The 13053-nt window shown below is 46.9% G+C and overlaps 1 protein-coding gene and 1 long non-coding RNA gene across 4 annotated transcripts in view; one reads left to right on the top strand and one right to left on the bottom strand.

Annotated features, from left to right (window-relative positions):
- LOC128078338 (uncharacterized) overlaps positions 1-1448 on the bottom strand; it is a 95930-nt gene extending 94482 nt beyond the window's left edge. The window contains exons 1-2 of the long non-coding RNA XR_008205586.1: positions 1372-1448; positions 1111-1236 (exon numbers count right to left, since the gene is read on the bottom strand). This is a non-coding gene — a long non-coding RNA (uncharacterized LOC128078338). The remainder of the gene's footprint in view (positions 1-1110; positions 1237-1371) is intronic.
- Positions 1449-1961: 513 nt separating this feature from the next.
- The window catches only part of PRKCD (protein kinase C delta), a 61111-nt gene continuing 50019 nt past the window's right edge, over positions 1962-13053 (top strand). For 2 of the 3 annotated variants that reach the window (XM_052678401.1, XM_052678396.1), the window contains exon 1: positions 2096-2226. The gene's annotated coding sequence lies outside the window, so the exon portion shown is untranslated. Of the gene's footprint in view, positions 2074-2095; positions 2227-13053 lie in introns of those variants that run through there. The other variant, XM_052678398.1, reaches the window with a different exon arrangement.

The following is a 13053-nucleotide window of genomic DNA, read 5'->3' as shown; positions in this document are numbered from 1 at the left end:
TTCCCCTGAAATCTCAATGAAATAGAGCACACCATAATATTCACCTAGAAGCTGACACAGAACACTGCAAAATGCTGGCCAACAGTAACTGGTTCTCATCCCCTCCTCAATTCCACTGAATGCAGAATATAGTGGTAAAGCCTCCTCAGCTGCACTGCGATTCTGTTCTGCTGAAGGAACCCCCTCTGAGCAGCAACACCAGGAGTGTTACCACTGCACTGCTAAGTTTTAAAAGCAAAATTACAGAAAATAATCAGTCAGCAAGAGAGTCTCTTAGTACCATAAAACATCCCAAGTTTCTAAAGCCATATTTCTCTAGTAGATGAGAATATTCTCCATTTCCTACAGGCCAAACTTTTAATTAGGACTGAATAAAGACATAAAGTTGAACCCACTGACAGACTAAGCAAAGGCAGAAGAGGCAAACCTCTTTAGCCTTACACAGTTTTCACAGTCCAGGACAGGAAGGACTGTCTGTTTCAGAAGGACTTTGGCTAAATGACACTCTTAATGATTAATAGTCATTAACAAACTGCTTGCTGCAACGTTAAGAATGTAGCATTAAATGAAATCCACTGAAGCCTGGCAAAGGAAAATCACTCTGCCAGAATTAGTTTCTGCTTTTTCCTTCTCATTCAAAGTAGTTTTAGTTTTGCTCTTGTAAACTCAACATTCATGAGTTGCTCACGCATATCAAGTTCCTCAAATTTCAGAAGCACTGTGCGTAATTTTAAAATTGGTGCCCTCACGCACGTTTTGTTACATTATGGTTAATTCCGTTAGTTCTGTTCCAAAGCACTCAAACATCATTCAGATTCTCAGGCTAAAAACAAAATTCAAATAAAAACCCAGCCACTAAAATAGGTCTAAGAAATGTACAAAGTGAGCATAGTTCATCTGAAGCAAAAGTAAAAAGGAAGTGACCAAAGACTCTTCTACTGTCTTGCTTTCACCCAGATTATCACCTACTACAACTCTCAGCTTGTGGAATTTTCCTTTCAAAGTAAGTTACTTTAAACTCTGCATATATGTAAATAAATACATCAAGAAGGCTGATTTATATACTCATTATAGCCATCCAGATTTGGCAGAATTGACCTCCCACATCACCTTGTGAGTATGATGTGAAACCTTCAGGGAAGAAGCTGGACACCACACAGGAGGGACCCGGCTTTCAGAGATGTCTGCATCCCTGTGACGGTCGGTCACAGCCCTCAGCAGCGCCCCGGCACCCACCTGAAAAAACACCTGCCATTACTATCGTGCCAGAAAAAAGTCGGGAGTTTCAGGACTGCCTTCTGCTGGAGCAGAATGACATCACTCCAGATGAACATGTAAGAGTAATTACACTTGACTTAGTAATAGGATTACCAGGATGAGTTAGAAAACGATGACAAAAGTGTGCTTTGGGCAGAAGACGTTCAGGCTGGCTATCAGGAACAGGCTCTCTTGTGCTCGTGGCACTGAGCTGACCGAGTTAATAATCATCTGCGGCACTCAGATACATGGCCTCACTTCTGGAGGGTCTCGTGTGGAGCCGGGAGTTGGAATCCACGATCCGCACGGTTCCCTTCCGACTCGAGGCATGCTGTCATTCCGTGCTCTCTCCTCTTATGCTCCACAAATTCCTGTGCGCAGCCCAGCCCTTCACACCTCACCTGCCACCGCGGGGAGCCCGCCCGGCTTCGTCCCCGCCTCTCTAACGACACCCATGGCTCTTAAGCCACCAAAACACTACTTCAAATGAGAGCCTGGAAGAGGAAGTGCGGCAAAGCGGCGAGGAAACTTGAAAGCCACTCCCCGCAGGGCAAGGGCGCGCAGCAGCCGGGCTGCGGCTCCTCAGCCCCGCACGCGCCTCACGCCCGGGCCAACGAAATCCCTTCCCTCGCCTCAGGCGCGGCACGGCGTCGGCGGCACCGCTCCGGGCGCGGCCGAGGCACCGCGCTGCCCCAGGGGCGGAGGCCGAAGCGGGCAGAGCGGGAAGGCAGGGCTGCGGAGCAGATCGAAGCGGAGCGGGGCGCGGCCGCCCGGCTCTCAGCACCTCCGGGGCGGAGCGCAGCTCAGCGGCCGCAGGTGAGCGCGAGGCCACAGCTGCACCCTGTGGGCGGAGCGCGGGGCGGGGAGCGCCGGGCCGGGTCGTGGCGGCGGGCGCTGCTGCGCCGCTCAGTTTCTGTCTCGATCTCCGCCGGGATCGTGCCCGGAACTCGGCGGCGGCTCCGCGGAGCGGTGAGTGCCTGCATCTGGATCCCGGCGCGGCGGCACCGTCCCGTTCCGCGCTCCCCGCCCCTCCCGGCGCGGTGTGAATGAGGAAGCGAGACGGGATCCGGCTTCCGTGGGGCTCCCGGCGGGGAGAGGGGCTGCGGCCGGGCCCGCCGCGAGGGGAGGGCGGCCCGGGGAGGGGCGCGGCGGCGGCGGCGGCGGCGGCGGAACTCCTCCGCGGGGCGCCTCCGTGCTGGGGCCGCGGGCCGAGCTCGGGCCCGGGAGCTTTGTCGGTTCGGGGAGCCGAGCCCCGGCGGTGCCGGGATGGGGCCGGGTCCTCCGCCAAACGCGGGATCGGGCGGGGCGGGCAGGTCCGGCGGCCGGCGCGGGGCTGTGTCCCGTGCGAGGAGATGAGAGGCGGCGAGCTCGTGTGCCCTCTGCCCTCGCTGGGACGCGGGCTCGGCTCGTTCCCGGATCGCCGAGACGGGTGACGCCAACTTCTTACTTCTTTCTTTCTTTCTTTCTTTACTTCTTTTTTTTTTTTTTTTTTTTTTTTTTTTTTTTTTCCTTCGCTTCCCGCCCGTGCGTGCCGGTGCTCAGTTTCTGTCTGTGGGCGCAGTGGGTGTGAGGCAGTAATGCTCCGTCCTCCCCACGCTCGGTTTTCGGCTGGCTGCAGGCAGACAATAGGAGCGGCGCTGCCCGCTCCCTGCGTGCATGCCGGGCGTGCACCTCTCAGAAACCCATCGTTCGGCTCGTCGCTGGGGAATTCCCCGCGCTCATTAGGGTATGAAACACCGCAGTGAGGGGTGCGTGGCTCTGCTGACCCGGCTGTGCGCTGCTGCACCCCGCAGCGGCGGAACAGACGCGCCGTGTGCCCGCGGATCTGGGCAGCTGCGGGAGCAGAGCCGAACTCGCGCAGACTGCAGGTGTGGGTGAGCAGTGCTCGCACCTTTCCTGGCCTTGTGGGTGAGTTTGAAGGCAGGACTGCAACTCCTAAACATCTCTCTGAATAGCGTGTGTCAGAATTTTGGGTGCTCTTGTGTGTCCGGCTTCTGTCAGATCTCATTTGGACCTTGGCCTCGTGTTGCACACTCCGTCTGTTAACACTGCAGTAAGCCAGGAAGCAGCCTGTCCTGCTCTCCTACCCCTCTGTCCGATAATGCTGTGCAGTGTTGTATCGATCACACAGGGAGTTTGAGCCAGCACAACCGATACAGCCTTCCGAACAAGAGATTTTGAGGAATAACCAGAAGAGCCTATATGCAGCATTTCCTATTTCTTTTTGTTCCTGAGAAGGACTGCTTTGCAGAAACTAGAGTTTATATTTAATCGCTGGACTGCCTGTTTTCAGTAACCCTGTGGCGCTGCTATGAGGATTTGGAGCAAAGAGGCTGCAATGCATGGATTAGGGTGTTTGTGGGTTTCATAACAAAGATCTGTTTTAAAAATGCAGCTCTGTGCTTTAGTTTAAGGAACGCTTAAATGCTGGCAACTTCAATTTTGATCCATGTATTTTCAGTAAATACAAAACGTTCTGCTGTTTTTTCAGCCATCTCTTTGTAAAATTGAATATAGCGAACTTGAAAAGGAGTATGCTTATCAGAACAGAACGGTCATTTAAGGAAGTGAGGTACATGCACAAGTATTTCAGTGGGCATCATTTGTGTGTTTGTATGTAATGCTGAACTTCAGAGAGTTGAGAGGTGCGATAAACAAATTTCAAGTCAGTAATACTTGGAAATTTTTACCCTACATCTCATAATTCAGACATAGGTACAAAGCCACTCAGTGACTGACATAGAGGTATAAGAACCTGTAGTGCTACATGGCTGTAATGTATGTGCAGGTGCTGAGGATGTGGTAAGGCAATTCTGTGTCCCTGAGTCTGTGATTAGGAAGATGCTGACATGGTTCTGAACAATTCTCAAGCGTTTTTTTTCCATCTGTGTTTCATGATCATGACCCTCCTGTGTAGATATGCCTGATGAGAGGTGGGTTACAGTGTTCTTATTGGGTGGAGCCGTGGAAGAATGTTACAGAACAGACGGAGCTTCTGATCACACGGCTAGTTGAAAAGGTACTGCGTGAAGAAGGAAGTATTTGTAAACTAGAAGTTATTTCTGAAGTTTTGTAGCTACTTTGGTTAAAGAGAGACCTTTAGAAGAGTCTTTCAAAGAAAACTCAATTACTTGATACTATACAGTTCAAGGAAATGTCAGTAAAACCTGGAAAGATAACATCGCTTGAAATAACTGATTTCCTGGGAGAAGTGTACAAGTTTTCAGGTCTCAGAGGCTTCTTCTAACATCTAAAGTTAGCAGAATTAAAGCTCATCTCAAATTGAGTACTTTGGGGCCTCGTAGTTACAATTCACCATCCATCCTGGTTTCTGTTGGAAGGCCTCTGGTGTCCTGTTGCTTTGCTCCTCCACCCCATGCCACGTTGCTCAGCTCTGGCTGCAGCTCCTGCCAGGAGCCCCTGCACCAGCCTGCACTCCACAGCCCAGGCACTGCCACCAGGGCTGGGACTGCAGCACAGCGAGCTTCTGTCCAGCAAACTGCAGCAGCATCTACGGCAAAGCTGCAGCAACACGAGCCTCGGTGCTGCTGTACGGTGTGAATACTTCCCATGTGTTGGCCAGCACTGAGGTGTGCTGCCAGTATTGGGTTCACTGATCCAGGTATTTAAGTTCCCCAAGGCTAACTCAGGTGTGTCTGTCGGTGCTGCAGTCAGAATGCATCGTGCATCTGTAGTCTGCCATCCTCTTCGTTAAATAAATAAAGTACATATTTAACCTACCATAAAACGAATGGAAGGAAGAAGGAATAGGCTGGAGACTGAAATGGCTATTGCATGTGAGTCAGAGCTGAATGACAGGGATGACAGGGGGTTTACCAGCAGAGTCTAAGGCTGGCTTCAGTAGGAACCTAATTCCTCATTTAATCATCCACTGATGAGAAAGGCAGTGGGGTTTTTTACTCTAGAGTTGTTCGTGGCTCCATCCTGGTTGTCAAGTTCTGGCCAACAGGTGTCTAATAAACATCAGATCTGTTTGTGTTGCAGCTGTTGTTATAGCTGCTTTCTCTGCTCCACAACAAAACTTCTCAGCCTTCTCTGACTCCTTCTTTACCTCTGTGATATGGGTGCAGAATTTGATTCTGTCAGGCTGTACATGGAATCAAAGGAATGAGCAGGGAAGGGAAGAAAACAGCGTGTTCCTGTTCAGAGCTCTTTGGGCAGTGCAGGAAAATTAATCTCCTCTCATCCACTTGACTGCGCCTTGCAAAGATACAATGAAGAGATGAGCTGTGAGAGCTCTCCGTGGCCCTGGTAGAAATAATGCTGAAGTGACTTGTGTTAAGTTCTCATTTGAAAGGCAGATATTTTTAACTGCCTCTAGGAGAGTTTTTGTGCTTTGCTGCTGAGACATTACCTCTCCAAGCCAGAGTTGCTTCATGATCTTTGTATGGTCTTTGTTGAATAACCTTGTGGAAGTCTGCTCTGCAGGAAGAAGCCTGCAGCCCTATGGGCTGCCTGGATTGAACCGACTGCCCCGGCGTCCTGCTGCTGTTCTCAGAGTCAGCAGGAAGGGTTAAGAAATGAGGGATGTGGCATAGGAGTACCAGGGACATCACAAATCCGGCCTTTGCAAGAGTGGTGTAACACATTTCTGTTCTGTTCTGGACCAGACTGCTGCTAGAAGTACCACTGATACGGACAGTGGAAACATCGTGTGTACAGCTGCATCTTTCTGATTTTCTTTTGTTCGTAGTTGCTTTTTTCTTTAATGAAAATGAATGCAAATGAAGAGAAAGGAGCCCTGCCATCCACACAGTAAGTTGCATTTTGAAACTGTTAAATTAGCTGTTTTCTGAATGATGACAGATTTGCCTGTTTCTGTCTGCGAAAAGGAAATGATGTGGGGCAGGTGTGAACCAATAGCTGCAAAACAAAGCCCGTAAAATAAATTATTTGAAGATATGTTTACAACAAAGAAAGTGTATGAAACTGCTGAGTATTTCTTACGGTATTCTCTTGGGTTTTTTTTCTGCTCTTTTTTTTTTTTTTTTTTTTTTTTTTTACTGTGGAATGTAATCTTCTATCAGGAACAACTTATGGGTGACTTCTAAAGGAGGGAGATGTGCACTTGCCATTTCCTGATGAGCGATCCTTCAGATCTGCCTAAACAATAAAAAGCAGCACCTCTTTGTATTCCCCAGAATTCTAAGGTGCTGCCCACCTGGGAGAAGACAGTGAGTATGTAACATGCATTCTTATCCTGCCATTACTCATACTTTTCTTTAGAGGTGTGAGTGAAATCTGGTCTTGTTTGGTTGATATATCAGAGCACGAATGGCTCTGATTTGCACTGTGTTGAGTCTTCTGCAGTCTCATCTATGATTTGAGTGTTAAAGGCGTGGTTAAAACCCAGCTACTTGCTGTAAGTACCGCATATCCTGAAACATTTGCAGTAAATGTAAGCCTCAGCCCCAGCTCTGTTTCCCATCCCTGAGCCATGAAGTCGTAATGCTGCTCGGCCCAGAGCTCTGTCAGCTCAGCTTTGTTCGATGGCAGCTCTGTAACGATGAGGTGACAAAGAGAGAAAATGGCATGGCTTTTAGACTCAAATGTCAAGCTACCTGTGGAGCATTCAAATCATTTATTTATTCCCCACCCCGCCATCAATGCCTGTTTACTAGAAATCTATTGAAATCCTTATTTGTGCATTCGGTTCTTCCTCAGATTCTCTGATTTCTTTTCAGAAATGCAGTTCAGGCTTTGCCATGGTTTCCCTAAGGAATTCATGAAATCCAAGCGTTTGGATTTGGACAAGTGCTTACTTTGTACTAATTTCCTTCATGTTTTAATACTAAATATTAGACACAGCTTATGGGAACAAATATTCCTGGCTGGTTCTCAGGCTTACCCTTCAGGTAATGAAGTCTGGGAGGTTTTCTTTAATTTGTAGGTGTAGATTCTTGAAGATGTAGGTGGATGCTTGAAAAGCTGATCCAAAATGTCTTAGCAGACAGGCTCAGTGTTGAGCTTGGCTTCTGCAGAGTGCCTTTTTCTGGGAAATTCCCCAGTGAGTCCAAAAGCAGTGCAGCTAAGCTGTTGCTAACATGTTTGGTGGCTGCTGTGAGCTGTGCTTTTCTGAGCAGAGGCTGTTTGCTTCTTTTTCCAGCAAAGGAGGAATCTGTAACTCTTCCTTAGAAGAAAATTCTCCTCAAATAGTCTTCTGCATAAAATATTTGGTAAGGATTTAGGAAATATGGTCCAGTCAGCAGCCAGTAGGGGCCATTAAGTGCTTGTTGTGTTGTACTGTGCTGGAAAACGAGTTTGAGCAGGCACAGTGCAGTAATTTTGGACGGTTGTTGTGTTTGTGGTACGACACTGGCTGCCCTGTAGATCTTATCTCAAGATCTGTATGGTGCAATTTGTAATATCTCTGGGTGATTTCACGTTTTGCTGGCATGACAAAATGACCAAAGGAAGCAGCATTTGGTGCCTTTGCTGATGTTAGTGCCTGTTGGACTGCAGAACTCAATGCTTCTCTTGCAAAGGAGTGAATTGCTTGTGAGATTGTGTTACTGAAAGCTCTTGTGAAGGTAAGATTTAGTCCTGCTTACTTTGGAAACTGTGTTGAATGTACATCCGTGTAAGTGAGCACGGATGGTTGTCTTGTATCAAGTAGATGCTGCTGAGACTTCTGGTTTTGGTAATAAACTGTTTCTGCTCTGGATTTAATCAGTAAATAATCTTGCAATAGCATCTGAAACCTTCAGTGCTACAAGTGCCTCTGCGTGTAAGGAGTAGATTTATAGTAGATACAGATAGATTTGTCTTTTTTTAATAGGCTGCTGCTTCTGCTCACTGAGTGATAACAGTGACTGTTGCTTACATCCAGGGTGCTGGTCTGTTAGTGCTGTGTCCTTGCTGAGCTGTGAATTGCTCAACAGCTGCTCTCTTGAGCATGTGTTGGCCAATGCCTGTGGCCTCCAGTGAACTCGGATGTTCTTACTAATGACTTGGGAATGCTGCAGTGGCCATCAGCATTCGTGGGCAAATGTCCACACGGGTCTATCTGTCAGGAAACTGTAAGAACTCTCTTATATTGCATTCACTTGTGTTCCTCAGTATTGGCAGAAGGAATGTTATTAGATAATTCTCTGATAATTCTCTCCCAGTAGATTTTTTTTTTTTTTTTTTTTTTACCCCCGCGCCTTTTTGCAGAAATGTGAGATTTGGACCAAAGGATGAGCAGTTCCTCCTGTTAATCCTCACAGGACTTGCATTAGACCCTTAGTCTGTTTTGTTTCCTGCAGTTTCCTCAGGCCCTTACAGTGATGGAATCTAGAATCATCTTGTACCTCTCAGCTCCTCTGTTAGCAAAACTTGCTTCACTGGACATACACTTGAGAAAAGTGTGGAAGAATCTCCAGGAATCTGATTTCCCCGCTTATTTGGTCTCAGAGATTTGATCAGAGGTTGATTTTCTTTTTTCTCCAGGAAGCCAGGACTTTTCTGCATCATGCATGGTGGTTTGCCTGCAGTTCTCAGCCATGGTTGCTGACTTCTGTAGCTGTGCCATCACAGCTCTGTGCAGGCTCACCGGAGTGCACATCTGCAGGAAAGCCTGTTTTGAGCCGAGAGTGGCTTTCGGTGTCACCCTCAAAGTGCAGCATGCAGTTACAATGCTGGCATTGCATCTGACACGCATGCTTCTGCATGCAAATATTATGCTATTGCTATTCCAGTTTAGTACTTCAGCTAGACTAAACATATACACCAAAGATTAGAGTAAGCTTCACTTAAAGTGGATGATAGTGCTCTGTGGCAGCCAGGAGTTCATGCTGTGTTTTTTCCAACAAGCTTTCTCAGATTGTGTTGCTACTTAGAAGGTGAAGCTACTGGACCTGCACCACCAACTTGCTTCCCAGCAGGCTCCCCATGAGCCCGCAGAAGCCACCCATCACAGGGGAAATCAGGGCTGATGCTGCCACTGAGAAGCAACAGTGCCACTGCCATCTGCACACAGAGGCTGGCGGATTGCTGTTGTAAGGCAGGAGCAGCAGTGTGAGTGCAGTGATGGAGCTGGCTGCAGCAGGAGCAGCACAGCACAGTGATGAGAGCTGCTGTGCTGCGTGATGCCACCCATCCTTGTTAGACCATGTTTGTCAGAGTGATGCTGCCAGCCCCAGTGCCCTCTCACTTTGGCCTTGCAAACTCCAGCTCCTTTCTTGGTACTGGAACTGAAACACCTGCCTGCTGGGGCTGGGAGAAGTGCTGCTCCTCCTTGCTGCTGTTTGCTGCTTTAGTTTAATTTGCAAGTTTTCCCCTTCCTAGCAGCGCTGCCACAACTTTCAAGGCATCTCCAGAACTTCAGTGCAGGCAATACTAGCGATGTCTGTCAGGCTGGTTTTCTGACCTATTTTAGGCTATTGCAAATTGGAGTTAATGTTGCTTTCCTTTTCCAGTGGGTGGCAGCTGAGGCAAAGAGAAATGTTTATTTGCTTGGAATTTTATATAGATATGTATTGAAGGAATGCAGAGTGAAGCCAGAGCAGGCCAACCCTTTATGGCTGCCTGGTCCGTGCTTGTGTCACATTCTTTCCTTTTTTATTGCATCTCCTAGCTGGAGAAAAGGGCAAATCAAAGGAGCTCTTGTGACCTGAATCTGTTTTTAGTTTAAATCTCCTCAGTGTGTATTGTTCTGTTGCTTATTTCCTCCTCCTCTTACTGCTTAGTAACGTGAGCCCAATCTTTGTGTCTTTTGAGCTTTGCTGTATGTAAACCTAGTTTCCAAGCTGAAAGCCAGTAACTTCTTGCAGCAGTATGTTCATTTTCTCAGATCTGCATTTGGATTTTGAGTGCAAAATCATTGCTGTTTTTCATAGAGCTCATGCCAGAAGAAAATGCTCTCCATCATCACGTTACAGTAAGTGTTCTTAGTGTTTCAAGAGCTGTTGGCAACGTAACAGTCCCAGCAGTGCTGGCTTTGTATGTTTGTTCTTCTGACCAGACCCTCTGAGGGTCAAGCATATCTATTCAAGTATATACTATTAAAATGATGTACTGGATTCAAAGTACTGCTTAACTGAAGGACGCAGTAGTGCGTTGTGCATTTAGTGAATATACAGTTATAAATGAAATGCAAGTAAAATGTATATTATTCTAATGTGTAAATGATTGCATTTCTGCATATGGTAGAGATTAGGTGAAATGTAGATTTTTAAGTTGTTAGAAGTGTGTAAGTCAGTGCTGAGAACTGAAGTCAGGTTGAGAATTCTGCTTGGATGGTGGAGCATCATTTCCCCAAGCTGTGGTTGGGCTTTTCCAGCACTTCCCAGAGCTGCAGGTTTTGGTTAAATACTTCATGCTGCGTCAAAAGAAGTCTTTTATTTTCGTGACTAATTTCTTTCCTCGGAATGAGCTAGTGTTTGGTATTCCACAATGTGTGGTTATAGATTGTGTGGTTACCAATTAATCCCCGTCCTTTCCCTGACGAAAATAAGGCTTTCTGTAGGTATTTAAGGTGCTTATTCCAGAACATATCTAGTTAAATTGGATAACCTTATTATTGGCATGCTTCAGCAGCTTGGCCAAATCCGAACAGAGTCAGCTTATCGCAGCCCAGCCTTGTCTGAGCTCACGTGGCATTCTACTTCCTCACATTTTGCACTGATGCAGTCAAATAAAGCTTCTGTAAATGCAATCACTATAAGCACTTAGAGAGATTATCCACTTAAGTGGACACAAATTCTGCTGTTGAGTAAAGTTCAGCTAGACTGTTAGATTTAACTTGTAAAATTATTTCAGACCCTTAAGTGGAAAAATATCCATTAAAAAAAATTGTCCCTGTGCTGCATGTTAAATACACGAGAAATTACAAGGGCATCAAGGAGCTGGGCTTCATCTGGTTGGTACCAAAACACTGATCTTTCTTGTCAGCAGTACTCTTTGTAGAGACCTGAGATAGTGTTTGTCAAGGGAAGGATTTACGCATTATTTCTAATGGAGATGAGAAATTCCCTGCTTGTGTTATGCTTTAGGTCATTTCTTCCTGGAAGTTGATTTCCTTGCTGCTTCTGGTGCTGCTTTCCTGTAAGTTGATCCTAGCACCAGAAAAAGTTCAGTGGATCTCAGTGGAGAGATGTTGCGTTTGTTTGCTTTACTGTGGGGCTGCTCTGCTCTGCTTTGCATTAGAGCTCTCCAAGCCAGGCTGTACGTCAGCGCTTCTCAGTCACTGTCTTGACACAGTTGTGTGAGCATTCCGATGCCTCAAAGGAAAGACAGCCACATCTAGGCTTTATCTTAGAAGCCCAAATAACGCTGTCACACACGTGTAATTGAGTGTTCTTGTGCTAGGCGAGGTGTCCCGAAATGGAAGAGTGTGTGCTTGTTGTGCTGCACTTAATTTTGTTACTAAGAGCATGCGATTGCCTAATAAGTAAAAGCTAAAGGCAGCTTAGAAGGGCCAGCCTGCCCTCTGCGTCTCTGTGCTTTGAGTGTTATTTCTTTTGGCCTTTAGTCCTTGTTTGACATTCTGATGGATGAGAGTGCGGTAAGAAAATGAGGAAGTGTGTGTCTACCATCTTCTGGTCATTATTTGAGTGACCCACAAGTGACCTGCAGTGCCCCACAAGGGACCTATGGCCCCCAAGTGCCACATCAGCACCCCACAGGTGACTCACAAGCGGCACAGCAGGGACCTACAAGTGACCCACAAGTGGCACATCAGCACCCCATAAGTAACTGACAAGTGCCCACAAGTGAAACATCAGCGCCCCAGAAGGGACCGAGAAGGGACACATCAGCGCCCCACAAGTGCCACACAAGTGGCACAGCAGGGACCCACAAGTGGCGTGGCAGTGCCCCAAAAGGGACCCACCTCTAATGCAGTTTTTTTTTTGCAAAAAATTGGAATTGCAGCATTGTATGTCTTGCTTTTATCCGAGGTTGTGGTTGGAGATCTTGCAAATTTTCACACTAAACAATTTAATTATTTTTAATTACTGAAATCTTGACTAGATCATCTGCAAGAAAGTCGTACTGAAATACCAGTGAGCAGAACCTTTTCCTGTTGGAGAGGCGACAGTAATGCAGGTGGTGGAAAAGTGTGGTGAGTGCCTGTAGCATGTTTGGTGCAGCCAGAAGTTGGAGTCGCAGGATGGGTATAGGTGAAAGAATGCCAAGCGTGAGCGTGTTCTCTCAGTCCCTGAGCCTTTGTACGACGTGCAAGGGCAGCAGCTGAGCTTTTTCTTCAGCACTGCAGTGTTACCATGCTCTATGGACTTAGCACTCTTGTAGCTTGTGTTCAGCTGGGATAGCTGGAGATAGGGAGGGATGTCTGAACAATTTCCTTTAGTTGTCTCTCCCCACAAACTTGAACAGAAGGGTTGTTCATTCCTTTTTACTTTTTTGCAAATTTATGTGCCGTATTACGTTCATAAATAACCTATTGTGACAATGTTCTTATACTACAGGAGAGCAATTACATTCCTAGCAAGCAATATATGAAGAAGGAGAAGGCAAGTTGCTTTTGCCCCTTTAATATGGATCCCGTAATCCAGAAGCTGGTTGACTTGGACTGTTCGTTTGAAAAACGCATTTCTAAGCCAGCTGCCAACTCTGAAACGTGTTGAAGATGTGCAAATTGTCACCTGGCCCTTTGGCCTGCACTGTGCGCAGGCTCTGCTTGCAGGTGCTGCCAAATGCCTAAAACAACAACTACAAACCCTTAAGCTTTGACTTTGAAAGAGTTTTTTATGATGTTTGAATGTGTGTTCCAAGCATGCAATTCAAAATGTTGCATTCTTCACAGGTCAGCAGGAAGGAGTGGAGCAGTAGCAG

The sequence above is a fragment of the Tympanuchus pallidicinctus genome, unplaced genomic scaffold (assembly GCF_026119805.1).
Source record: "Tympanuchus pallidicinctus isolate F22 unplaced genomic scaffold, pur_lepc_1.0 scaffold17, whole genome shotgun sequence".
NCBI lineage: Eukaryota > Metazoa > Chordata > Aves > Galliformes > Phasianidae > Tympanuchus > Tympanuchus pallidicinctus.
The sequence above is the reverse complement of the archived record's forward strand: the minus strand, read 5'-3'. Positions and strand labels throughout refer to the sequence as shown.